The sequence below is a fragment of the Lonchura striata genome, chromosome 2 (genome assembly GCF_050655825.1).
Source record: "Lonchura striata isolate lonStrDom1 chromosome 2, ASM5065582v1, whole genome shotgun sequence".
NCBI classification, from domain to species: domain Eukaryota; kingdom Metazoa; phylum Chordata; class Aves; order Passeriformes; family Estrildidae; genus Lonchura; species Lonchura striata.
In genome coordinates, this window is record NC_140704.1 from 52,904,977 (window position 1) to 52,929,827 (window position 24,851).

Sequence of the window (24,851 nt, forward strand, 5' to 3'; positions counted from 1 at the left end):
TGAGTAACAGCAGGGATTTACTAGCAGCCAAACCTACAGTAATTTTATGTTCACTGCATTCTTTGTGAATTGAGCATTTGCACCTGGATCAGTGTTTGTTGTACAGAAAGGCTAAAGAAAATGAACGGAGGAGGTGGTGGAAAGTGGTAGGATACAATAAGGCCTGTTTTGGCGTCAGGCATAGTCTCTTTCTTCCAGATGTTCTAATTTGAGATGTAAATGTGCTAAGTTATTTATTATAGGAAGTTCCTGGTTTTGGCGTTTTGGAAATTGTCTTGATTAGCCTGGCAGGGCCTGCAAGTGCTTTGCATTTGGCCATTGAAATCTCTTACACTAGTTAGGTAATTAGTTATTACTAGAGAGACAGAAGTAGGTCTGTCAAAATTAATGGCAAAGTGTTTTTTTTCTTTTCTTTCAAAATAAACTTCCTTCTCAGAAAGGGCTGTCCCACCTCCCCAAAGTTCCTTAATGCCCAGAACAAAACATCAAGCTAAGTGCGTATCCTCTGGTGGATTAATTTCAAAGTTGTTAATGTACGGCTTGTAGATTTGCAAAACTGGAGTAGTTTGCTTAATTCTCCCCAGAGAGTATATCTCAGCTGACAATTTTACATATTCCCTGCCTTTCAGCAGAGTGTGAGCTAATCCCAGCTCTAGACCTTTTCATTGTTTGGTGTTAAGAGGGCTGAGCATATTGGTTCCTACTAATGCAAAACTCCTGTTGCATTAAAAAAGAAAATTGCTTGAAATGGTATGGGCAGACCTGTGGATTTTGGATAGCTGCAGAGTAACTGCTAAAACTGCTGTTTTTTTACAAATCAGTCTAGCTATGTCTAAAACCAGAAAATGCCTTTCTGTATATCTTTCAGTATATTTCTGGCAAAACATTTTCTGTTCACACTTTCTGCTTTCATTGTGCTCACTTATCTGGGCTTGTGGTCCAGGTCAGGTTCTCACTTTGATATCTTGAATAAAGATTTCTGCTTTCTCAAAGAAACAGGTAATGTCCCACTAGGCTACAGGAAAAAATACATCAGTCCTACAGCCATACTAGAGGGGAATCTCCATGGGTCAGTAAAAATTAGATGGCACATGTCCCAGTATCCTTCTGTGTGACTGGACTTCAGATTCAAAGCAAACTCAACACCTGCTGACCTACTAGATGGAACTGATCCCCATGAGAGTATAAAAACCCTTGAGCTGCGATGGAAAAGGTTGCATCAGTTTTCTAAGGCATATGAAATTAGATCCTCAGCTGGTGTAAGTCAGCACAGATCCGTTGCTGTCAATAGAATTACAGTGGTTCACATTAGCTGAAGAGGTCCCCATTGTATTTTTTTTTAATCGATAATAGGATTTTCCACATTGGCCCAACTTTTCAAGCAGATGCACAGTTAAACACATATGCATATTCTTTGATGTGTCAGGGGTTTGTACTCAAACATTCATCTCTGACTGTTTGGGCTAGCTTGAATGTTATTGGTAAACATTTAGATTTAGAGGGCTAAAATGAAATCCTTCAAGATGTTTTTGCCCAATTCTGACACTGATCTACCGTGTGGTCAAATAATTTTCTTTCTTTAATAGTAGTATTAGTTCCTAGCTACTGCTTTACCTATGGGGAGTGTTACTACATAGCAGGGTCATTGAACTCCCAGGAGCTGGAATGACTTCAAGTCTAATGAATGACTACAAAGTTGTGTCACTGGAATTATCTCCTACTAATGGAAGGGCATGCTAATGTAGTACACATCCTGGGGCCCAAGGCTTCCTTTTCTTAAGACAATGATAGTTAACTTTGTTTTCAGTGGGTAAGTGTTGGCATTGTTAGTCTTTGTATTTAAGGAAGTCACCAGGATCTCCAAGGTTTGGGTTTCTAATCTACCTTCATGCATAACAGAGACACAAGGCTTTCCAGACATGCAGAGTTGGCCTTCAAAGGGATAAAAAATTTGATTCCTTCTTTTATTTGAAAAATTTCCTCTTAGTCTAGAGACCTCGTGGAGCATGTACCAAAACAAATACTAGTACTAAAACTTTAGGAACATGAAAGTTTTACTCTTGGAGTGTTTTAAAAGTTTTACTTCTTGCAGCTGTGATTGTCATGATAATGAATTTTGGTTACAGGGACAATTTACATGAAAGCTGCAGCTTGCATCGTATTTGCATCTTTTGTTCTTTAATGCTGGAATGAGTATTACTACAGGAACCTCATCAGTTGCTATAAGACACCACTCCTACAAAACGTGCAGCTTTTATCGATTCAGTGCCTCTTTTTCTTTTTGCAAAGGGCTGTGGTAATGTTAAATGTTGTGATTTGCATTTGAATGCTCTGTTAAACAAGGTAAGGTACCCTTAAAAATAACAAAAGGACAGAATGATCCCTTCTATTCTTCTCAGAAGACTGATGTCATTGCAGAGCAACATCTGCCTATCATACCAATGTCACCTCATAATCGTGTCTAATATCAGTGCTTCTATCCTTCTGGACTACTCATGAATTAACAAAGTTTGCAGAGTAAAGTTTTATTGATAGCTGTCTGAGGTGTGATGTACTGACTAGTATTTTCTCATTATCTCTGCTATCTGCTGAAGGACTTCAGAACTTGGATCATAGGCAGATGGAAAGCTGCTAGTTATAGCTTTTATGCAAACCATACAATCGTGAAGAAACAAAGAAAATGTCATTATTTCAGCAGCTCCCAGGAGAAGAATCTATGCTAATATGGCTATTGAGTGTGGAAAACTTTTAAATCATATATTGTGCAGACTGTGTGTTGAAGAGTCTGGTGTAACTCTAGATGCAAGGAAAAGAAAGAGGGAAAGGTGACCTGGAACAGGGGGCTCACGTGTTATCCTGAACAGTGCAGTAGAAGTTCTGAGGCTCAGACTGAGGGTGCCCTTTGGAAGGTACCAGCTGCTCTGTAGTCTCAAACACTGAGCAGGCATGGGCCACAGTTTACACATTAGCCACTTCTGCTTAGTTCCTGTCATTACTTAATGCCATAAAGATTTCTGCTGCACTCACCTGCCTACAAACTGTGTTGCTGAAATGCTTGCAATGTGTTAGATACAGACCTGCCAGCATTTCCATTATAAACCCCTAAATTTCAGGATTTATAACTAAGCCATTAAAATTTGCTCCAGGACAAAACACGTACTCAAGCAAATTAAAACTTCTTTTAAAATACATGTGATCAAAAAAATTAAAAAAAAATCATAATTTGTAATGACTACAATGTAAAAGGAAATGTAATAAGAAAAATCTTTGGTGCACTTTATTTCTTAGTGAAACCACTCATGCTTTGTTTTGAATTCATTTTTTCAAGCTTTTGTTTTTTTTCTTCTTTGTGTTTCATGTGTCTTAAACAAACTGCACTCAGTTTACTAGGATTGTTCCTTTTCATCTTTTGTTTGACTGCTGTATTTACTATTAGACTAATATCCAGGGGGACAAAAACTGCTAAAGAAAACTGCTAATGGAGATGTTAATTCGCAAAAGGCTGTATGAATAACAAAGTTTGTTCTAGCGCATGAAGTAAGCTTAGTTTTATGTTTGGTGGGATTTGGTAACCTCAAGCTGATCTGCTTTGGCAAGGTAATAACAACAACAAACAAATCACATTTATGTCATGGCTGTGCCAATCATATTACACTGGAGTAGAGACCAGTGCCCTGGTCCACCTGGCTAACACAGGGCTGTGTTACTGGGTCTTCTCATATGCACATTTGTGCCACTTCTCTGGAAACAAAGCACCCTGTTCCTTACCATGTCAGAGCATGGATTTAGATTGTTCTGAAGGTTGCTGCATGCACATTCAGGTTTCTATCAAGTTGTGCAAAGAATGGCATTCTTAAGGGTTGTATCCATTGATAAACTCATTAACATTAGTTCTGTGCTCTCATTGAAGAGCCTTTGTCTGGTGTTGCAAGTCACAAAACCTGCCTTGCTAGACTTCTGGTGGATAATACAGTACCTCCTGCATTTTCAAATAACTCCAGGATTAGAAAGAAATCATCAGGTGAATGCTGGAAATGTTGCAGGAGTCTGCCCAGTGCCTTGTCTTGCTGCATTGTGATGAATGGCTGTGTGAAGTTCTTGACTGCTCCTCCCTGCCGCTCCTCGGCCCCTGTGCCTCGCAGCCTGACTGACGAGCTGTCTGAGGCCAGCAGCACGCCAAGTCCATATGTCAGGCTGAGCACTGCAGTGCTGGAGCAGGAAACTGCTTGCTGCCATGCCCTGCCTGTGCAGCTGTGCTGCTTGCACTGGTGCAGTGCCCTCCTGCTGCTGCCCCGGCACCAGGAGTCGCCAGCCTTCCCGAGCATTGCAGTAAAGTCATGAACTCCAGTCTGGTGAACTTAAGCAAATGCCTTCCTTTAGCCATGGGACTGGTTCTGTTTGCCCTGATAATGTGGGTATTTGCATGCTTACAATTAGGCAGTGGCTTTAATGCTTTACCAGGCTGGCTGCTTTGACTCTGCATTCTATTTTGCAGATGAATTGGATTTATTCTTAGGGTGCTTCCTTAGAGGCATTGTTTAAAAAAACCCATGCTAATTTAACACAGCCCTCAGCTCAATGCCACTTGTTTTTTTTTTTTCATTTAATATGTACCATAGATATAATTATTTTTTTTGCCTTAATTTCAGAAAAGTAGAGGGAATTTCTGTAAGGACTGAACTGATACTTGTACAAGGCAAGAACGCACTTCACAGCATTGCTTGGAGAACATTAGGAAACTGTGATGCTGGATTCAAACCTGATTTATTTACTGTTTGGCTTGTGAATTTTGTTGGTGACTTGAATGCTTTACTCTTTTGGACATTTTGGCTTAAAACTGATGTTTTTAATGTTTCATTAAAACAATGCAGTTATTGTATAGGTGCTCTTTTAGTGTCTGACAACCAAGCACTTATTTTCAGTTTGATATGTTTTGTCTAGTTTTTGACCCCGTGAGCTTGTTCCAGTGTAATCTGATATTTCTTATTAACCTATTACTCTGCCTTTAAAAAAAAGCTAATTATAAACATATGTAGGTTGTGGACTTGACTACCTTTATCAGAATCAGATAGTTATTGAGAACATACTTTAAAATGATAGAAAGCAGAAATTATTATCTTAATGATGATGTAACTTAAAACCAAGCTTGATAGATGAATAAATGAGAGGAAGTTCATGTGTCCACTTTGATTCTTTCAGAAGAAGAGCCAGCTTCATCTAGGTCTCTTTTTTTTTCCTTCCTCCTAGTACTTTCAGGGTTGATTGAAGGAAGTATTCAGCAGTCTGCAACCCCATAAGAATCACATTTCCTGTTTAAACTTTCAGTTGTTGCTTGTCCTGCTGCTTGCTTTCAAGCCTCACCATAAAATAGGTGTTAATCATAATACCCATTCTAGGCCCTCTCATTGGACTTATGTGCTCAGGGTCCCGTTGAGAGGTCGGGGTTCAAAAGAGGTTGTTAGGTATCAAGAAACATTGCCTATACTATTTTAGTGACTTGTAAATTGAGCCCTGAATTGATTATATGAGACCTGATTCCACAAAGTGATCAGCAGATGCCATCCTCTTCCCCTGAACTCAAAGGGGATGGAGAAGCCCTCTTCACTTGAATTTTCAGGTCAAGGAGGAAACAACATCCAGTAGTTTTAGATGTTGGAAATTATAACTTCAGTGTACATGTTTTTCTGACAAATTTCTTTTTCAGCAAGACAAATACTGCAAGTAATCCCTATCTACAAGTGGTATAGAGCAACGTGAAAGTTAAGGGTAGACGGGCCACATGTGGTAACCCAGAAAAATAAAAGCAAAGACCTGAACTTTTAAGATTGTTTTGTACTCTTTTGTTCTAATATTTGTGGCCAGGTTGTAAGAGGATAAACTTAAAAGAAGGTATTTTTCCTAGGGGAGAATAGGCTACCCTAATGCTTGGAAGTATTGGAAATGAAAGTATTTGAGGTTGTAATTAAATGGGGACTGCATGTCTTGGTATACTGTAATCTGGTGTGAGTAGCTGATTAAATACATGTTCTTTTGGAGTAATGCACCCATGGTCTTTTATGCTTACTAATAAAATTTCAGTCATCAAGTTATGGCTTATTGTAGACTGTAATAACTCATTCTGCCTGAAACTATTTTCTAGTGTTGTTCCTCAGTGAGCCAGCCCTACACTTAGCCCACTCTAAACCCAGTGATCTGCAAGCGCAATACAGTATTGCTTCATTAATTCTGCTGAGATTTCCCTCATTTTCCACCCCCTTCTCTTCCCTCCCTGCAGTGGTTAATAGCATAAGGGATATTAAATGTCAATCCTCCTGTATCCCTTTGCAAGTTCCAGAAAGAGATGATTGAGTGGCTTATCCCTGCAATCACTGTAATCAGTAAGTAATGACTTAACATCCTGCTGGATAACACGAGGTGGAATCAGGAGAAAACATTAGTTAGCAGCAGAAGCTTGCCACCTGTTCAAGGTGGAGGTTAAATTTAGGAAATTTTACACTAGGGAGTTTTTTTTCCTGAAAAACAACAACAAAAAAAGACTCAATCCTAAAACACCCAAGCAGTCATATTAAAATTGTGCCTGGGTTTTGTCACAGAAGTGATAATAATAAAAGGGTTTAAACTGTCTCTCTACAGTATGGTGATAGTACCATGCACTGTATCTTGTGCTTTGCAGGAGTCTAGTGTCAGTCAGAACTCAAAAAATTCAGCCATTAGAAACCACAGTACTGGTGAGGAGAAAGCAACCAAGAGGTTTGATTTTTAGAAGAAAAAAGGCTGCTGGCAGCTGAAACTTCAGTGATATTGTTAGCCTTCCAAAAAAAGCTAAATCGCTGCCATCAAGTGTTGGTCTCAGGGGATGATATCCTAAAAGTAAAGACCTTGCACTGCCGTGCCAGCCCGTGTCACTGAAGTGGGGAGCCTGTATGGCAGCAGCACTGCTGCTCCAAGTGATGGCATCTTCCTCCCAGCCGCTGGAAATGGGTATCAACAAACAAATAGGTGCTAGGCTGCTTGGGAGGATTGAAAGGGCACTATAAAAATAAAGGCAAAAAATTCTGGATCCTGGGTCCCAAAAAAGAGACATGAAGGACCTATGCAGAGCAGATGTTTTAAAGTAAATAAAATCGAATTTTCAAAAATCCTTCTAATTGACTTAAAGCTAGGCAGCCTGTCTGGCAGGCACAGCATTTGGCGTTATGATCTGAACTGTGTAAATTAAGGCAGTTGAAATAATTAAATTACTTAACAGGTTTTCAAATAGCACTCGTCTTTTCTAGATGCTTTCTATTTCATATCTGTCTTCAGTTAAAAGGAAATAATCAGGAATCAGTGTTGCATTTGATTATATCTCTGCTCTGTATGTTTCTATTTATTTCTCCCCCCTGTCTTTTTTTTTTCTTCTTTTGCAGAGGAATCAAAACTTCAGCCTCTGCTTATATAGAAATTATTACTAAATACATATGCCAATAAGTGGGAGAAGTGAGTGAAGGGTATAGTTTGTGATTATGTAAAGAAGGTTCCAAGCCATATCTCATTATTCTGGGGTGTGAGTGGAAGGGGAGGGAGATGCATTTTTTTGACATCCCAACTAAAAGGGAATGAGATGGATTTTTAGTGCTGTGTTATTATCTTATTTCCCATTAAAAGTGTTTGCCTTTGATGTAAACTGCAAATGGTCACAATTTAATTTGCAGATTCTATTTTTGCTCATAAGGCTGGCAAGTCAGAAAAAAGATTTGCTTGTAAATGGGATCTGGACCTACTGATGAATGCATTCTTCAAGTCTGCAGAGGCACTTTGAAAAAGAGAAGCCTACAGGAAATACTGTGTTTTCTACAGATCATTTTAAAATTTGGCTTATAAGATGTTAAGTGTCAGATTATCAAAAAGCAGGTCCTCATCTTCTGCCTTCAGTCAACTGGAGTCTCGCTATACAGGAGCACATTCTTTGCACATGCCAACCACTTAAAATATGCTGTTTTCCATTCATTTATTACAACTTTTCATGCATGTTCGACATGCAGCCAAGTGGAAACTTAAGTCCCACAAATGCAATAGCTTGAAAATGCACACAGATGACCCAAACTAAGAGGATTTTTTTGTTCTGTTAAACAGAACAGGTTTGTACTGATGCAGTTTTTCCTAAGATGGGATGATAAATTGCTTAAACTGAAGTTAGTATTGTAGACCGTGTGCTCTCTCTATGCCCCTGTCCTGTGCTTGCTTTTCTCATCTTTTCCAGTGTAAGGGTTCATACATAACAACAGAGGGTTTTATGTGTGGAAAAGTTCCTTCTGGGCCTGAGCAGCAGTGTTTTCCCCTCCTCCTGGTCTCTCACTTTTCTCTCCTCCTTTCTCTCCTTTTTCTTGTCTCTCGTTTTTCTTCTCTCTTTTCTTTTCTTTTCTTTCCTTTCCTTTTTTTCCCCCCTTTCTTTTAGTTTTCAGAAAGTTGAGTTCCATCCCAATTATTAAATCTTCGGAGACCATTCCCACATGGTTCTGTAAATGGTAGCTTCATCCTGAGTTCTTTCATCTCTTTTCCTGCTCTCCTGGCTTGACAGTTGAAAAGGTCTGACTGTGCCACACAATGGTTTGATTGGTTTCTCTAGGGGAGGCTTTACCCTGCCTCATCATTCGCCAGGCAGGTGGACCAGAAAGTCTCTTGATTCTTTTGTTGCCTCTCAAAGTCCGAGGTCTTTGACTGAATAAATCCTCCGTCATGGGATAATTTGCTAAAAGGAGACTGAAAGATGTGAGAGAAAAGCCTCACTACTAGGGTGCTGAATTAATGAAATAACTGGGCCTTGGAGTTTGCAATTGAAAAATCACCAGGAATGCAATGGGTGGAGACAGGCTTCAGAATGCAAGCCCGTTACTTCCCCGTAATAAACTATGAGAGCTTTAAATGATATTACTAAATACGTCGGCTCGCCTGGCTGCCTCCGGTTATTTGCATTTGCAGCCCTGTTCATTTGGCGGGGGAAGCCCGAGCAGAATAAAAGCCGTTTTGGTACAGCGCCTGGTTAGTCATTAGATTATTACGAGGGGCTGGAAAGAATTCCATATGACAGAACTAGGGTTGAGTTAACACAGGACGAAAAGTAATTTACAGATAGGCTGTCCTCAGCCATCTTCGTAGGCCCTGATAAGGTTTCATTTCAGAATGGATAGGCGACATTTCCACTTACGGGCCCATTCTGCGACACCTGTGATAACAGCTTCTGGATCCTAATTGAAATTGGTTTCAAAATGGATTTTCACTTTTCTCTGTCTGTGGAAAATATTGAATGGACTCAGAGCTGCCACAGAGAATCCCAGACCTTGGAAAATGGAGCAAGAAGCCAGGATCATCTTTCATAACTGTGTCGATGATATGACAGTTTTGTTATCTGTCTTATTAATGAAATCATTGATCACCTGATGAGGGAGATAATAAACTACTTTTTTGCTGCAGTTCAGAAGCTCAATTAGATTTTTAAAAATACAGATGGGGAAAAAACCAAGCCAAAACAATGAAGTGAGTGTTTTCAGGTCTATTTTCAACTTTGCTTTTCTTGAATATTTTTTACATGGACAAAATCTCCCAGACTGTAAAATGTTGACTGCACCTTGAGGTTATTGAAAGTAAAGCAAATCTGATGCTCATGTTAAGATGTACTTTTTTGTTGTTTTTAACAAACTGCACTAAGTAAATATCACTTAAGTTCTAGTAAGTGTCATGGAAACTCAGATGAAAGGAGAAACAATGGAGCACAATTTTAGCTGAAGTGGGATTAGTGATCCAAACTCTCTGAATGCCGTGATGTGGACAAAGGCTGGTGCTAAATTTATTGAATGCTTGCCTTGATGCTGGTGCTCTTGAAAATTATTTCTTCTTTAAAAATGGATGTCAGCCTTTATTTCTTAAGCTACTCAGATATTCTGGGAAAATAAGGGTGGTTTTTATTGATTTCCCTTTCCTTTTTCCTTTTTTCTTTTTTCTTTTCCTTTTTTTTTCTTTTAAATCAATGGACTTGAGAAGATTTTATAATGCAAGCAAATGTAATAAACTGCTTGCTCAGGATAAAAAATATGTGTAGGCTTCAAAAATAAAATCTGAAAGGATTTTGTGATGTGTTGTTTCCATGGCTGTTTTCTAATTACTGCGGAAAGAGATAAATCTGTTGTTTGTGCTTGGTTGCTCTGGAATGTATGCTGTATTCCTTGAGGAAGGTGGGAAGGGATAGTTTTTCTGAAGAGGGATGCCAGTGACTTCTCATATTTCACTGTGAATTGTATCCTAGGTGTTTCTTCAGTCCCTCCACTGGTGTGGGTCAACCTATACCCCTTTTTAAGCTTGAAAGGGGAGCTCTGATCAAAGGCTTGAATGATGTCACTGATCTCTGGTGATTGATTAGGAACAGAAGTTCTGGAGCATTTTGCATGTCTGCCTTTACCTTATCACTTCAGATCCATTAGTGCCTACCCATTAGGGTAGGTTTCAGTCAGGAGAAAAATAACCTATGCATGTATGTACATACACACACATATATGTCCCACAGTTAAATGCATATATAGAGAAAAGGAAGAGGAAAGTGTACAAGCTCTGTAGTTGGAGATATAAATATTTTTTCCTTTAATATAAAAATAAACAGTTTTTATTGGTCTGCGTTGATACAAAGACTATTCATTAATTGCTAAACTCCTAGGTATAATTCTTCTCTGTTTTGTTTCTCTCACAGATTAAAATCCATATAGGTCTCTCTCACATTGGGTTTTTGGCTGCTTTACTTTCATTTGCTGTAGTTTACCTGGAGAGGAATCATGCTCCTGCTTGTTACTTCTTTTCTGTGCCTGGGCTGCATGTCAGTGCCTTAGAGATACTTTTTAATTAGAGATTAAAAATATATATATTTTAAGTCCTCAGGTTTTTTTTTTTTTTTTTTTTTTTTTTTTTTTTTTTTTTTCAGATGGTCAGAGCTAGCCAAAATATATGTTAAGCTGCTAAGAGAAAAGATCTTTCGTTTGTAAAAGACTTGCAGTCCTCTGACTTTCAGTGATATGGGAGGCTGGACAATGGGCTTTACTTGTCTACAGAAGAGTGGTGTGCATGAGCAAGCAGTACAGGACTTGAATCTGACTTCACTATGGTATAGATGAGGAAGATGGATGGTGCAAAGCTGGAGTAGTTTCCTAAATATCCTACTTCTAACGGTGTATTGTTTGAATGAGGACTTAAGAACTCCACACAGACTTGAAGAAGTTGGAGTTAGTTAATTATTCTGTTAAATGCAAGTTTTCAGTATGTAGGGTTATTAAAACATGTCAGTGTTATTTTTGTGTATCTCTTTACCCCTTTCTTTTTAGTACGTTGGTGCTCCCTCTCTCCCTCCCTCTCTCCCTCCCTCTCTCCTTCTCTCTCTCTCTCTCTCTCTCAAATCTCCTTTGCTCTCTCTTTTGCTGTTGTGCATTTCACACCAGGAGATGACAAGTCTTGTGATTGCAGCAGAGGCAATTGAAAGAAAATAAAAAGAGAGTTCTTTTTCTCTGGTGCTGGCCCATGAACATACCGTAAAAATTGGATTAGACACACCTAGACTTGGGATTGATTGCATCTTGAATGGGAAATTAGAACATCTGAAAAATTCCTTTTTGGATGGAACAGAAGCACAAGAAGGAAAAGTTGGATGGAAACCAGAGAAGAACTGTAAATCACTATTGAAGTTACTTCCTATGGTTTACCATTGGCTGTCAAAGAAAATTGCCTCAGGCTTGTTTATAGCTAATTCCCTCTACAGAAAACTTCAATTTGTGGACTGGCCTCTGAACGGGATTGATAACTCTGTTTATAGACCAGGATGGGTATCTAAAGATAACAGATAATGCAAATGAGCCTTTTTTTGATAAGCCAGGGAAGCAATTATGGATACAACTTGGTTGATGGATTTCAGAGTGCTTTTTCACAGATTATAGATTTCATTTCTTTTTTTTGCATTATAGTTTTCTTAGCAGTGTTAGAAAAACAAAATCAAAGTCATTCAAATAGAGCTAAAAAGATGGAGTGGCTGATATAACCAGCTTTCCTACCACTTGTAAACATAGTGAATCAGATTAAAAAAATAAACAGGCAGTCCTCAGCCTTCTCTGGGAGAAATATGATTTGATAAAAATGTGTGTTTAATATTCAATTTACGGTTTCATCTGAAGTGTGTAAACCTAGATGTCCCATGGGAGTTTACAGCCCGTTCCAACTTTGACTCAGATAAAATGCTCCTCATAAACTGTCTTCCTGCTTTTATTTTTGAATTTGTATTTCTGCTGGAGAGGAGGAGAGTGGAGGCCAGACCCTGCCAGTTGCTGGAAGCTGGCTCCCTGAGGTACTCAGCATCTGCAATGAGCCCTTAAGCCTGGTCTGGTTTCAGTGCTGACTGCAAGGCATAGTGATGCAGAGCAGGCTCACTCAGGAGATGGCTGCACTGTGTGTTGTGATTCCCAACTCTAAGGATTTTCCCACTGGAAGTGTCTGGGAATCCTCAGCTTCTCACAGCCAGGATCTCTCTGTGGCTGGGATTGCATCTGCTGGAGGTCAGAGGGAGGTTTGGTATTCTCTCCTCACCTCAGGTTTTTTGCTTAACTTGATGGTAGTTCCAGTTTCTGTGAGTTACAGGTGGTGTCTCTGATGAGGAGCCTGTGCTTTTCTTACCCCTTCTTGGGGTTCTGGGGGCTGCTCCAAGCTGCCTGCACCATGCAGGTCAGGGAAATACATCCCTTTCTGGGGTCAGGGCTCAAAACAGGGAGCATGACTTGCAGTATTCACAGTGAGACAGGGATTAACCCCATAAAAGGTATCTGTAAGGTGTGCTTGTAGTTGTAATTTCCTACTGTTCTTTAGTGGTAAGATGGAGTTTTATTTCATTTTAAGCTGAAGTTCACAACTCACTGAAATACCGAAAAGATTTTTAGCAACTTTAACTAGTCCAGGCTTTAAATATTCAGTCTTAGGCATCTCTTTTCAGTCCTTATTCAAGCCGTAGTCTTTTAGTTGGTTCTCTTCAGTAAGATATCTGGGCTCCCAGCACCCAAGATCACTGAATTATCACATCTCTGAAACATGAGATAACATCATGAAGCCATCTCAGGATCTCATCCTGGAAATACGCTTTCTTTTACAAACTTTCTATTTGAAGGCTCTTCTGCATGATCAGAAAGAAGGGAAAGAATAATGGTATCTTCATTCCCATGCAGTTGTAATAGAATCACTCCATGTATTTGGAGCTACTTCAGTTTTCAGAGATTTGATATGATCATGACTTGACCTCTGTCATGAAGTCAACTGCCATTGACTTCCATGGGAACAGCATAGGAATCCTTTATTTTAATCTATATTTAAATATTCAGTCACAAAGTGCTACAAAACCTGCTGTTTTTATAGGCATTTTCAAGGCCTTCATAAAGAACCACACCTCTCACAGTTTTTTCAGCAAAATTGAAAACAGCACAATTTTGCTTAGAGAAATGCCAGACTTGTAAGCTGCTTTCTGAACATTATTGTGAACCTCTTTTGTGAAGGTGTATATGATGAATTATTCATCAGAGACATTTGGTGGAAGAGTCTGAGTGAATGGACATTAACACTTTTCAAATACCAGGATGGGTACAGGATCACTGCCAGTGTACAGAGTCCCTGCCAAAAAAGCATGGATCTGGATTCACTCAGGGGATTTCTACCAACTTAATTTCCATCATTCATTTCAGTCTAACTCAGTGCCAGGTTTTCTAAAGTATTGGTCAAGGGAAAATATAAATAGTAGGTTTTATTTTGTATTTTCAATTCAAGGTGCATCAGCATCTTCTGACAGTCAACCTGAGCTTTACAGCATCTGTTCCAAGGCACCAACCATTTTGTTTGTTGCTTTGGGAGAGAATTATGTTGCATATAAAAGAGTGGAAATAATTTTAAAAGTCTTGTTTTCAGCTTTGAACACTTTATTTTGATTGTTCAGAGAACAGGGGGAGGTAGATTCGTTTTATTGTTTCAAATCCCAAAGACCTTTTTCTTCAGATATCAAGCTTAAGTCAGAATTTAAGGATTGCATACATTTTCTTTGGCACTAAGAAATTATTTTTTTCCTCTGAGAAATAACCTTAGTATAAATGATACCAAAATATTTCAAGTAATAAAGTATTTTGAGGGGCTGCAATTATTGCTACATTTATCTTCAAGGCTCAAGGAGATGCTAAAAATAAGCCTACTCCTAAAATAATAATAATTATGTCATTAAGTGAATAAGAACCTTGAGCAAAGATGTCAAAAGTTTCACCAGGTATTTATCATTTAAGCAGATTTCAGGTGAATTTTTTGGTTGTCATGTTGGACTTAGGACTGTAAAAAAACCAGTATTTTAGTATTGTTGGACAGAAGTCATAGTTGTTCACAGGACCAGTACTTTAACTGCAGAAATGTAAGCTCTTACAGGTAGGTGCAGAATATTTGATACAGAAAAACTTAATTTTACTAATAGGTGAATCTGATAAAAATATTGTATTTCAGGCTTCCTAATTATAGGACAAAATGTTACCTTTAGACACAAATCTTAGACAGAAATCTTAGAAGGAAGAGAAACAGAATTCTTTGTGTGGGCAAACACAATTTGGGCTGCTGTTTTTGTGCTTGCATTTGCACAGACATAACTGTGCTAGATTTCTCTTGCCCTCTGAGAAGTGTAGCCTCTTCACTTCCTTGGGAGGTGAAGACAGAACCTCCACCCAGAAAAGAACAGTTCAGGTGGGCACAGCATTTTCTGTTGGTTTTTTGACATCTCAGACAAGTCAGACTTACTGGCCAGGCCTCTGTGCAAGTGGAGTTGCCCTGAGCATGTGCTTGGTGGGGATGTCATGGACATCCCTTATATCTGCAAAGTCTCAGGCGTGGTATGACTGCACACAGTATTTGCCTTGTACACATGCTTCTGGATCTCCAGGAGTATTGGCTGCTGTGGAAACCAAATCCTTGGCAGTCTGGTAGTGAAAGTCCCCTGTGTTGCAGGGTTGAACTTATTTTAATGTGGAACATACCTAAACAATGAGAAAATTAGAGGAGTCTAAGTAAAAGCCTTTATTATGTTGGGCTTATATTATGTTTAGCAATAAAGAGAGCAGTGAAATGGCTTTTCTTAGATTCTGCTGGAGGAGTTGCAGAGGGCAGTGTGTGTCTGTTGCAGGCTATCAAGCTGTAGTTGAAAGGGAGAGCATTCAGAATTTATCAACAGTCAATTCTTCAAAATGTAGGGAGTGCTGGAAGTTAGGTGGATGTTAACTAGAGTAAACATAAGCCAAGAAGAGGTATGAAATGATCTCACTGAAAATCTGTTTCCTGGCTTTGTGTCCCTTCAGGTTATAGACTGTTTTTTTACTACTTTTGGAGTTCAGACAGAATCAGTCTCCAACCTGAAAAATGAGACATAAAAATAAAAATATGTAATAAAAATAAAGATGTTGCAAACTGTTACAAACTGTGTCCTGTCTCCTTCAACTGTTCCCTTCTAAATAGGTCTGTTCAGTCTAAATTTTCTCTTAAGAGGTCAGCAAAGACTCTGAAGTTGGTTCATGTGACTGCCATCATGTGATCCTAGTCGACTTCAAAAAATGGAATAGAAAGGGAGAGGTAGAGGGCAATAGAAAGGGGCAAGAAGGTTCCACTAAAAAAATTACAGTGCTTTCATAATTTTTTTCCTTTTTTTTTTTTTTAATTTGGAATGTGGTACAATATTTCTGTGTTTTTAAAAAGCACTTAGCTTCTATTCATAAATATGTATTTCTTCTTGTTCAGTGCTAGAAATGCTTTTGAGTATCTTAAACTAAAAGAGACCATGAAGGAAGGTGAAGGGAGGAAGATGTTTTACCTTTCAGTGTTTTAGGAAATAAAAATTAGCAAATGTAAATAGGTGTCTCTTCTTGTATATTCTTTATTAAAATGCATGGGATGTGGATCAAATTACTTTATTCAGCAGTTAGTTTTTCCAGCTACCTTGAAATGGGAGACTGCAGGCAGTTGGATAAATTTTCTGGAAAGTTGCCCGGTTTCACTGCTGGTTATATAAGCTTGCCTGTATCCTCTGGGGAAGACTGTTTTGTAACTCATTATATCAGGATAAGTATCCCTATGTTCCCTTTAGCTGTGGGATGACAGAAGTAGATGAGTGGTAGTGGTGGTGGTGATGATGATGGCTGTTTCTCCCTCTCCTTTCTGGAGTTAACGAAAGACAGTCACTAGAAACCTTTGCCAAATCAGCGTGCCACTGCTCTCTAATTTGCTATCATCTGAAAATAGCTTGCAGTGTACATAACTCACGATAAGCAGTTATGGTTGTGTTATACATTATGTTGCAATTGCCATGTTTTTGGAATTGCCTAAACAATAGTTAAACTTGTGTTGGAGCCAGCATAATTAAGGATGTGTGACTGCCTTATTAGACTGCCTTGTTGGATTTCAGGAAACAAGACATCACAGCTTGTTTATATGCTGGTATTTCATCTCTGTAGATGTATGTTCTGCTCTTGGCTCTGCAGCAGTTAAGATGGGATTTGAAGCCTTGTCCTTACTCCATTGGATAGCTGTTGACATCAAACAGAAATTTGTGACTTTCGCATTTGGGACCAATATTGTTAAGTCACCATTAGGGCAGATGAGACAGTTGGAATCTTTGAGCACTGCAAACTGCATCTTTTTGTCTTTGCCATGGTGGTAACACTGGGAAGTATCTGTTTGTGAAGGCAGACACCTTTCTTTTATGAATGCACATTTCTTACTGGAACCTGCAAATGAGCACATGCTGGGTGCGGATATACATGTTTCAGTTTACCACTTCATTCTTCTGTTTGGGTTATTTAATGCAGAAGCATGAAGTCGTGCTCTCAAAATTCTGTGCCAGTAGGGAGCAATCTAACTTCATTATCTACTGGCCTGTTTTTTTATCAAGAATTGCCCTTAGCTTGGCAATAAACCCTTGCTATTGGGTACTAAGTCTGATGATGCTAATTATGGGTATTTTACAGTGCTTGTTGAAGTTTGGAATGCCCTGAGGACTCTTGAAAAACGTTGAGTGACAAGGACAATAGATCCTAAGACACATTTCAGAATAAAAAGAAACCTGTTAGGTTAGGATATTTGTGATCCACAGAGTCATTTAGCATGAAGGTCCTCTCAGGCAGAGCAGAGGGATACTTTCCTGCCAGAACAAGCAAGACCTACAGTGGAACAGATCTGTTGAGGGCAGTGTGAGGCTGGGAAGAGGGTTAGATTACAGTGGTCACTGAGCTGAGGTGATACAGTGCATGGTGGTGAGCTGAGGTGGTCACCTCATGGGTTGTATAGCAATCATTTATGTTACCTTAATTCCTTGCTGTCTGCCTAACTGGTAGGGTCCATTCCTGTTGTTGGAGAAGTCCCTTTTGTTCTTTGCCTGAAATCCATTAAGCTGAGTGGTGGAAACTCCATTGTGTAGGGCTTTCCAAACTGTCCTACTTCAACCTTTTACTGTACAATTGTCTTGAAACACTGATTGCTTAAAGATAAGAACCTGACCTAAAAATCCCAGAACCACATAGTGGCAGATGGTCTTAAGGATGCCAATGGGTGTTGCATAGGCTGCTCCTCTGGTGGAGTCATTTATATTTATGTATGTTGGCAGGACTGGGATGTTGCATGTAAAATGCCCATCTAAGAATAGAGTTATGGGTTGGATGAAATTGGAAGAGAGTCTCTTGGCTTCTTTTCATTGCAGTTGCAAGAGGAAGATTCTCTCTCATGATTTATATGGTTCAGTGATTCAGAATGAAGTGGCAGGTGTGATTCTGAACATGTGAGTCTGCACTGGCAGAAGCAATCATTTGTATGCCTTTTGCATATGCTCTGGTAGATGCTGTTAAGTCAATATTTACTTCTCAGGGAGTAAATGCCAGAGTTGTTTCTGAGAGCTGTTACTGCTGCATCAATGGAAGAGTTATTTGCTATGTCATCGAGTATCCTACAGTGCAGATTCCTGGAGTTTCAGAAGCATTGTGATTATGAGCTTGTGGACAGTAGCTGGAGACACAAACGGTGTTTTTCAGCAGCTTTGTACAACCAGATCATCTATTTAGAAAACGTTGCACTGTGACTCTCTAATATTTTTCAAGCATTACAGTTTGTCAAGTGTTTTTCCTTTATGGTCTTCAACACCTAAGAAGACACATAAGGAATGTGTATTCCAGTTGGCGTTACTGAACTTTCGGTTAGAAGTTTTATTTTGTTGGGTGAGGATGATGGGAGAGAGTTTGAATAAGAACTGCAGGAACTCTTTTAATTAGTAGGCTTTACATATGGACTGCACTTGTTCTGCATAAGAGACCCTCCCAGCAGATAAGCAGTGGGCTTCACTGAGGTTAACAAAGGTCTGATATGAGGTAGGATATGTAAAATGATTCTTTTGAATGAATGCTGAAGAACGCTTTAAAAATGCTTTTTTTTGTGTTAGATCACCATTTCCTCTGGAGGACTTACCTGTGCACATTTATGCCGCCAGGTTCTCTGTAAAGGGTGGGAGCAGGCAATCTGCAGGTGCAAATGTATACTGCAGTGGCAAATCAATGCTGGACACACCTGGCATTCCTTTGAGTTTCTGCATAATTGCATTACTCCTACCTCGTCTAATTTCTGCAGAAGGTGCCCACCACTTTGCAAGTCTCTGGGAGATAAGCGGGTTGTGTGAGGGGGAGTTATGCACTATTTGACCTCTGACTGCATCTCATGGGATGCTTAAAAATCTTCTGGGAAAGAGACTGTAGCATAAAGCTTCTCAAGTCTTCTCCCTCTGCCTTTAAAGCCAGGGGGAGCATAACCTTTTTGGAATCTAGAGACTTCTGTGGCGTTTAGGGACTGATCTACAGCAGATTGAGGTCAGTACCCTCCTAGGGGTTTGGCTGAGTCCCTCTGAGAACAGGAGCAATTGGCCCATGGAAAGGCTGCTAACCCATTTTTCACGCTTGCCTCCTCTCTGCTGAAGGAATCAAGAGGGAAAAGCATGACTCTTAATGACTGCTGATTATAAATAATTAGGAGTCATTCAACATTTACACTAACATATTTAGGTTGTGATGTGTTCTGCATTTATTAGAGTATTGGCTTCTCTCCTGTGGCTCGGTGCCTTTGCTTAGTATCTCTCACGAGTTCCTTGTGTAAACACTGGGGGAAGATGGGAAGATGGGCCCCCAGTCTGGCATCCCACGGAGGCTGGCTGCCATGCAAGTCCCTTCTGTGCTGTGATTGCTATTGAACAACTGATTAGCAAGTGTTGAGTTTTATCTTTAGTGCTTGTCCTTAGCTTAGTTGGATTTTGCTTGGAGTGAGAATTACTAATCTATAGGTGATGCACAACAGATACGTAATTTAAACAGCATTCCTTGTGCAAGCACTTAACACACTGAAATATGGTAAAGCCACATTTGTGGTGTAGGGTCTGGTACATAACTACCAGTCCATATTGTACCAGTCAGGTGCACCAATCCTGCTGTTTTGGTACAACCATAAGTATGTTTTTTCTTCTTTGCAGATCATGTAACAAAACGATAACAGATGAATCTAATAAATATTCCAGCAATGCTTTCATGTGCTGTTTTCTGTAAAATAAAATAAAAACCTGTAGCATATGTTAGTTTTTCAAGGAAGTAAGTAAAAAAAAAAAAAAAAAAAAAAAAGAGTAGAAGAGTAACACCTCAAAGGCTAGATGTTAGCATTTATATGTACCAAAAGGGATTTTTAACAGACAAATAATAAAAAATAAAAAAGTATGAATTTGCACATCAGAAATTGTATTGTCTTCATCCAGTTCATCAATGTAAAGCTGAGGTGAAACTACACAGTTAAACTGTGATGTAACAAAGGCAGTGTATAACCTCTTTAAAGTCTATATAAATCAAACCTTTAACCTACTGCTTTTAAAAGGGAATGTATAAAGCACGCTTTTGAATAACATTTTTTTTTTAATTCCATTTAAATGTAGATTTTTAAGGCCATTAGGATAGTGGTGCATCTTTTGCAATGAAATGTTAATCAGGACTCTTTTGTAGCAATTTGGTTTGAAGATAAAATATTTAGTGCTGTTGTATATTGAGCCCACATTCCTTCCATATACACAAAGGCCCTCTCCTCCTCCCCCTCCCCCTTTCTCTCTCCTCTTTCCTTTAAATATTTTTTTTTTTATTCTCCACATCCATCAGAGTTGTAAGGAAATATTTTATTTAATATTTGAAGGCCTGGTCTGTGCATTCCATACTGATAAAAACTGACTTGGTTATGGTTCTAGCAGACCACTAGCAAGGAACTGTAATACTTGGATGACTGAATATAGTTAATGTCCAGGATCAGTCTCTTTCCCATTTATCCTGTGTTACTGAGTAGAAACCAATTTTAGCTGTCTCTTTGCTAGTCAACTTTGCTGAGCAAATTTGATATTAAAAGAAATCTGGGTTTCTATTTCCACTAATTACAGTAATTCTCAACTTGTAGATACAGCTGCATTGCACAGTCATGTGGCTCCCTTGGGTTTTGGTTTGTACTGCTATAAGCAAAATACTCTAACATTCAAGGTAATGTGTGTGTCCTGAAACACACACTACTAGGAATTGGGTTACTTAAGTCTGTAAATCTAAGTGTATGCATAGACTACTCACAGGTTGAGGGCTTAAATAATAAGTTTATTTAGTTACTAAATCTCTGCTTTAAAGTTTGTGACTCTTGAATAAAGAAGCATGGAAATTAAATTTTGTTCTTACCAAAGTTCCATCATAATAAGCCTAGGCTGATTTCCTCTGGTGCGATGGGTGAGAGTTTGTTCCAAGAAAAATACTTGTTTCACAGAAGTCATAGTTCATTTAAAGTGTGATTGCTATTTTTTTTCATATTTTTCTTATTGATCTTTCTGGATTATTTTTTGGACTAATTTGACTTTGTGCATTTTGATAGAAGCCAAAATGATAGAGATATTGTAACATTAGACTGATTTAAACTGAGTTCCATAAAACCTTAGACTTCACAATACAGGAATGTTCTTCCTTGATATAAGGATTTGGTTTAGTTGTGTCTCTTGTGCATCATCTTCATTTTTTTAAAGGAACATGGTAGTAAAAAAAGTCAGGAGTCAGTCTGTCACAGAATGGAAATGTGGGATTAAGAGCATAGGGTCTGATTTCAGTGAATTGTGGAGCATGCATTTGGACTGTGAAAATGAGAGGAGCAAGGAAGATTGTCCAGTATTTATGCATTGGCAGGAATTTACTGGGGGATTATAGTTTGTCTTCTATAAACTCTGCTTTCAGAGAAATTGGTGAGTTTTCTGCAGCACAACCCGTTTCAAGTGCAGCCAGCCTGTTGATCTTTCTCTTCAAACTTCATAATAGTGACTGCACTGAAAAATACTCAGCATGCGGTTTTTTGTCTCCTTTTTAACACAGGGGGGAAAATACCACCAAAACTCAAGAGGACTTTATGATGAACACTTTGACACATTCCCAGACTCTGTCTATTAGATTTTTCTTCTGAACAAAATGATGTCTTCTCACCTGCAGCAACCTGTTTGCTGCAGGTGGATGATATTGAGCAAACAAATGCAAATCAAGCTTAATGTTTGAAGTCAAAATCATTGCTTGTTTTTACTTGATGTGCAACACCCCAAAGGTCTCAATGGTACTTCCAGTGAGGATGGTGGTATAAAAGTATTCAATTTGGGAAAACTTTGCCAGCCATGTTCACTTGAGCTCATGGTATCACTATAGTTACACTGGCAAGTTAATACCAAAATAATGCCAGGTGTTTCAGTTTTGTATTTATCAAGAAACTATTATAAACATTTTCTGATTTTTTTTTGCCAGTCTCTTCCAGTTCTGCAGGAGTCACCAGAGCACCAGGAAAAAGAAGTCTTTTGACTATTGTATATGTGGACTCTATGTCTCTGAAAGAACCATTTTGGTATGGAATGAAGAGGCTAACAGCTCATTGCTGTGTAGGTTCCAGATTTTATTTGGTCCTGATAAGCTCTGAAATTTTGGAACAATATATGCTCCACTGGTCTTTTGAGTTCCTTGTTCCATTTCACTGACATTTTTATTGGAATCATGAACTAAATTTCCATCTGGCTTCTTACAGCACAGCTACAGCTCCATTTGTCAATGACAAAGCATTTAGAATTATATTTTCTTAGTTTTATAATAAGGAATCTTGATCTCCAGGCATGAAAACAAACCAGTAAGCAGTAACCTGTGAGAGCTGAAATCAAGCAGGCGATGCTATTATATCAAGGTATGATAAGAGTCATTGTGCTGTAACACAGGAAATGTCAGCTTGGGTGCCAACAGGGAGCTACTGGTGTTTGCAGACTAGTTAAGACTGGCTTAGCAACTAAATCAGTGACAGTGTGCCCTAGGAAGGCTTTATTATACAGTGGGTAATTTTTGCCCATGAAACTTCATGTGATAAGAGTCACTGAAGTCACATGTCAGCAGTGAGATCAGTGACACTCATTGATTATAAGCCATCCCAGGCGAGAGGAAAACTCGTCTCCCCAGTGCAGTGCTCCTTCAGAAGGTTACATCAGTTTTATCTTTGTTGCTTCTCTGAATAGCTCCTCTTGGTTTACATTGGTTTTAAGTGAGAATGTAAACACGTTTGCAGGGTTTAGTTCATAGCACTTTGTGCTTTGGAAATGCTTTCTCAGGTCTTCCCCAGGACTATTTGAGCATGACATGGGATCCTTAAATTTTTAACTAGCAATTGTGATTTTCCCCAGCTGAATCACCTGCACCCTGCCTTTCAGTTGCTGAGGACAGCTTTACAGAGCCTGTAAATGATGGTCCTTAATTGCTTAGGAGCAACAAAAGGAACTCTTAAACTCACCAGATTTTCTTAAAAAAATGAGTGTTAAATATAAAGCTGTCTCTTATGGTTAAAACGAGGCATCTCTGTTTTGTAGGGAGTGAGAGCTGGGGACCAAACCAGTTGCAATCTGAGTCTGATCAACTTGTGTGACCTGGGTCTTTATTCTTTCAGAGCATGTTAAAGGGAGCATTATGTATCTTACACTTAATCATCTATTGTTTAGGAAGAATTCTGTATACAGAGGGCTGTTGGATGCAGATGTTTAATCTGGTACCTTGATGAGCATCAGGCCTGTTGTCCTGCTTCCTGGAGAATTTAACTGTTAATCTGAAGCCATGTATCTTGCAGCTTCAGTTCACCAGAAAAATGAGATATTTTTCCTTTCCTTACCCACCCTTGCAAAAGGAGGAGGAGGAGAGGAGTCGGGACAATAGAACAGTTGCAGTGGTTTCCACTAGCTGCCTACAGGAGGGAGGATCTCTTCAGGCTCTTACTCCCTGCTGCCTGGAAGTGGAGGAGTGGGAAGCAGAGGGTGGGTGTGCTGACTGCATCCCATGAAAGACCGCTCTGAGCTCCTGCTGCTCTCTCCTCCCAGGCCTTTTGCCTCCATGGTGTGTTCTCTCTGTGGTAACAGGCAGCAGATATTAGAGTTGGAGGTGCTGGCAGAGGCAGCAGCCTAGATTAAACTGGCCTTGCTCAGAGCAAGGCTAATGCTGTAGATGTTCCTTCTGCCAGGGCCAGGGAGGAGAAAAGGGAAGGGACTTATTGTGCCATAGAAGTGGAGCAGGAGGCGGGTTCTGTGCTCTCCTAAGACAGAAAAAGGAGCAAGAGCTCACAAGCTTGATTGCCATTGCAGTCAGGCAGCTGCTCCTCATTTTCAGAAAAGGGAGTGGACTCCCACCAGCTGGTGGGGGCATCAGTCCAGTTCTGACCATGAGAATGTAAGTCAAGGCTGTATTTATTTGCTTCCTGCTTTGGTTCATCTTTCCTTGCCTATGCTTTGCACTATGCTGAAGGCATGTTTCAGTCCTGGACTGGGAAGACTGGGCTATGGGATGTTGGAAAATAAAATGGGAGTGGTGAAAGATGGTAGATCAAAAAACAAGGAGACTTTCCCAACAGGGTAAGGGAAATGACATCTGGATTTAAAAAACAAAAAAAAAACATAAATAAATTTTTTAAAATTATAATAGGTAGAAGGTAAGATGGCCAAAACAAAGCTAAAATAAGTGTTAAATAACTAGGAGAAAGAGATCAAGTGGGTGGAAGAAGACAGATATAATCTTAAAATGAAAAGAAAGAAAAATGAACGTGTGAGAATTTTTTTTGGGAAAGGACATCTATGGTAAATGGAAAGCTAGATAGAAAAGACAGTAGGGTAGCAGAACTAGGACAGAGAGAAACAAACAGAAAACCACCAAGCAGAGAAAAACATACAACAAAGATCTGTGTCTGAAAAGAAAGACATTTAATGACAAACCAACATGCTGTTACTTTACCATACTGAACCCCAGTTTCTAGCCCTGCTTCTTGAACTCAGAGTTTCATTCTGATTAATGAAGTAATTCAATACTGTGTGTGGAAAAGAGAGATGGCATTTTTACACCTATAGAAAGAGTGATGTCACATGTTTTGGTTAGGATGGTGAGAGTTAGAAAAACAGTCTGTATGAGTGTTTTTAAGTCGGAGGAGATGGTGAGATCACAGCTTGAGCTGAAATCCAGACATTCTGCTGAAACAACCTCATGCATTAGAAGTGGCCTGTAGGATTTTTTTCCTTAAGAAAGCCAAACAAACCTGAAACAAAAATAACTTCTCCCACAGTTTGGTGGCAATCTTCAGTCAGGCCCCAGCTGATGACTCTCACAACAGGAAACCTCAGTTTGCAAGTATTTTGAGAGTCACCAGGGTTCTCATTATTTTAAGTCTACAAGTGATGAGTGGTGTAGTATGTAGTGGTAAAC

The 24,851-nt window shown here is 39.2% G+C and overlaps 1 protein-coding gene across 6 annotated transcripts in view; it reads left to right on the forward strand.

Annotated features, from left to right (window-relative positions):
• GLI3 (GLI family zinc finger 3) overlaps positions 1-24,851 on the forward strand; it is a 204,638-nt gene that overhangs the window by 14,505 nt on the left and 165,282 nt on the right. Inside the window, exon 1 of one of the 6 annotated variants that reach the window (XM_085570398.1) lies at positions 6-23,828. The exons of the other annotated variants lie outside the window; for them this stretch is intronic. The gene's annotated coding sequence lies outside the window, so the exon portion shown is untranslated. Of the gene's footprint in view, positions 1-5; positions 23,829-24,851 lie in introns of those variants that run through there. 6 annotated transcript variants of the gene reach the window in all.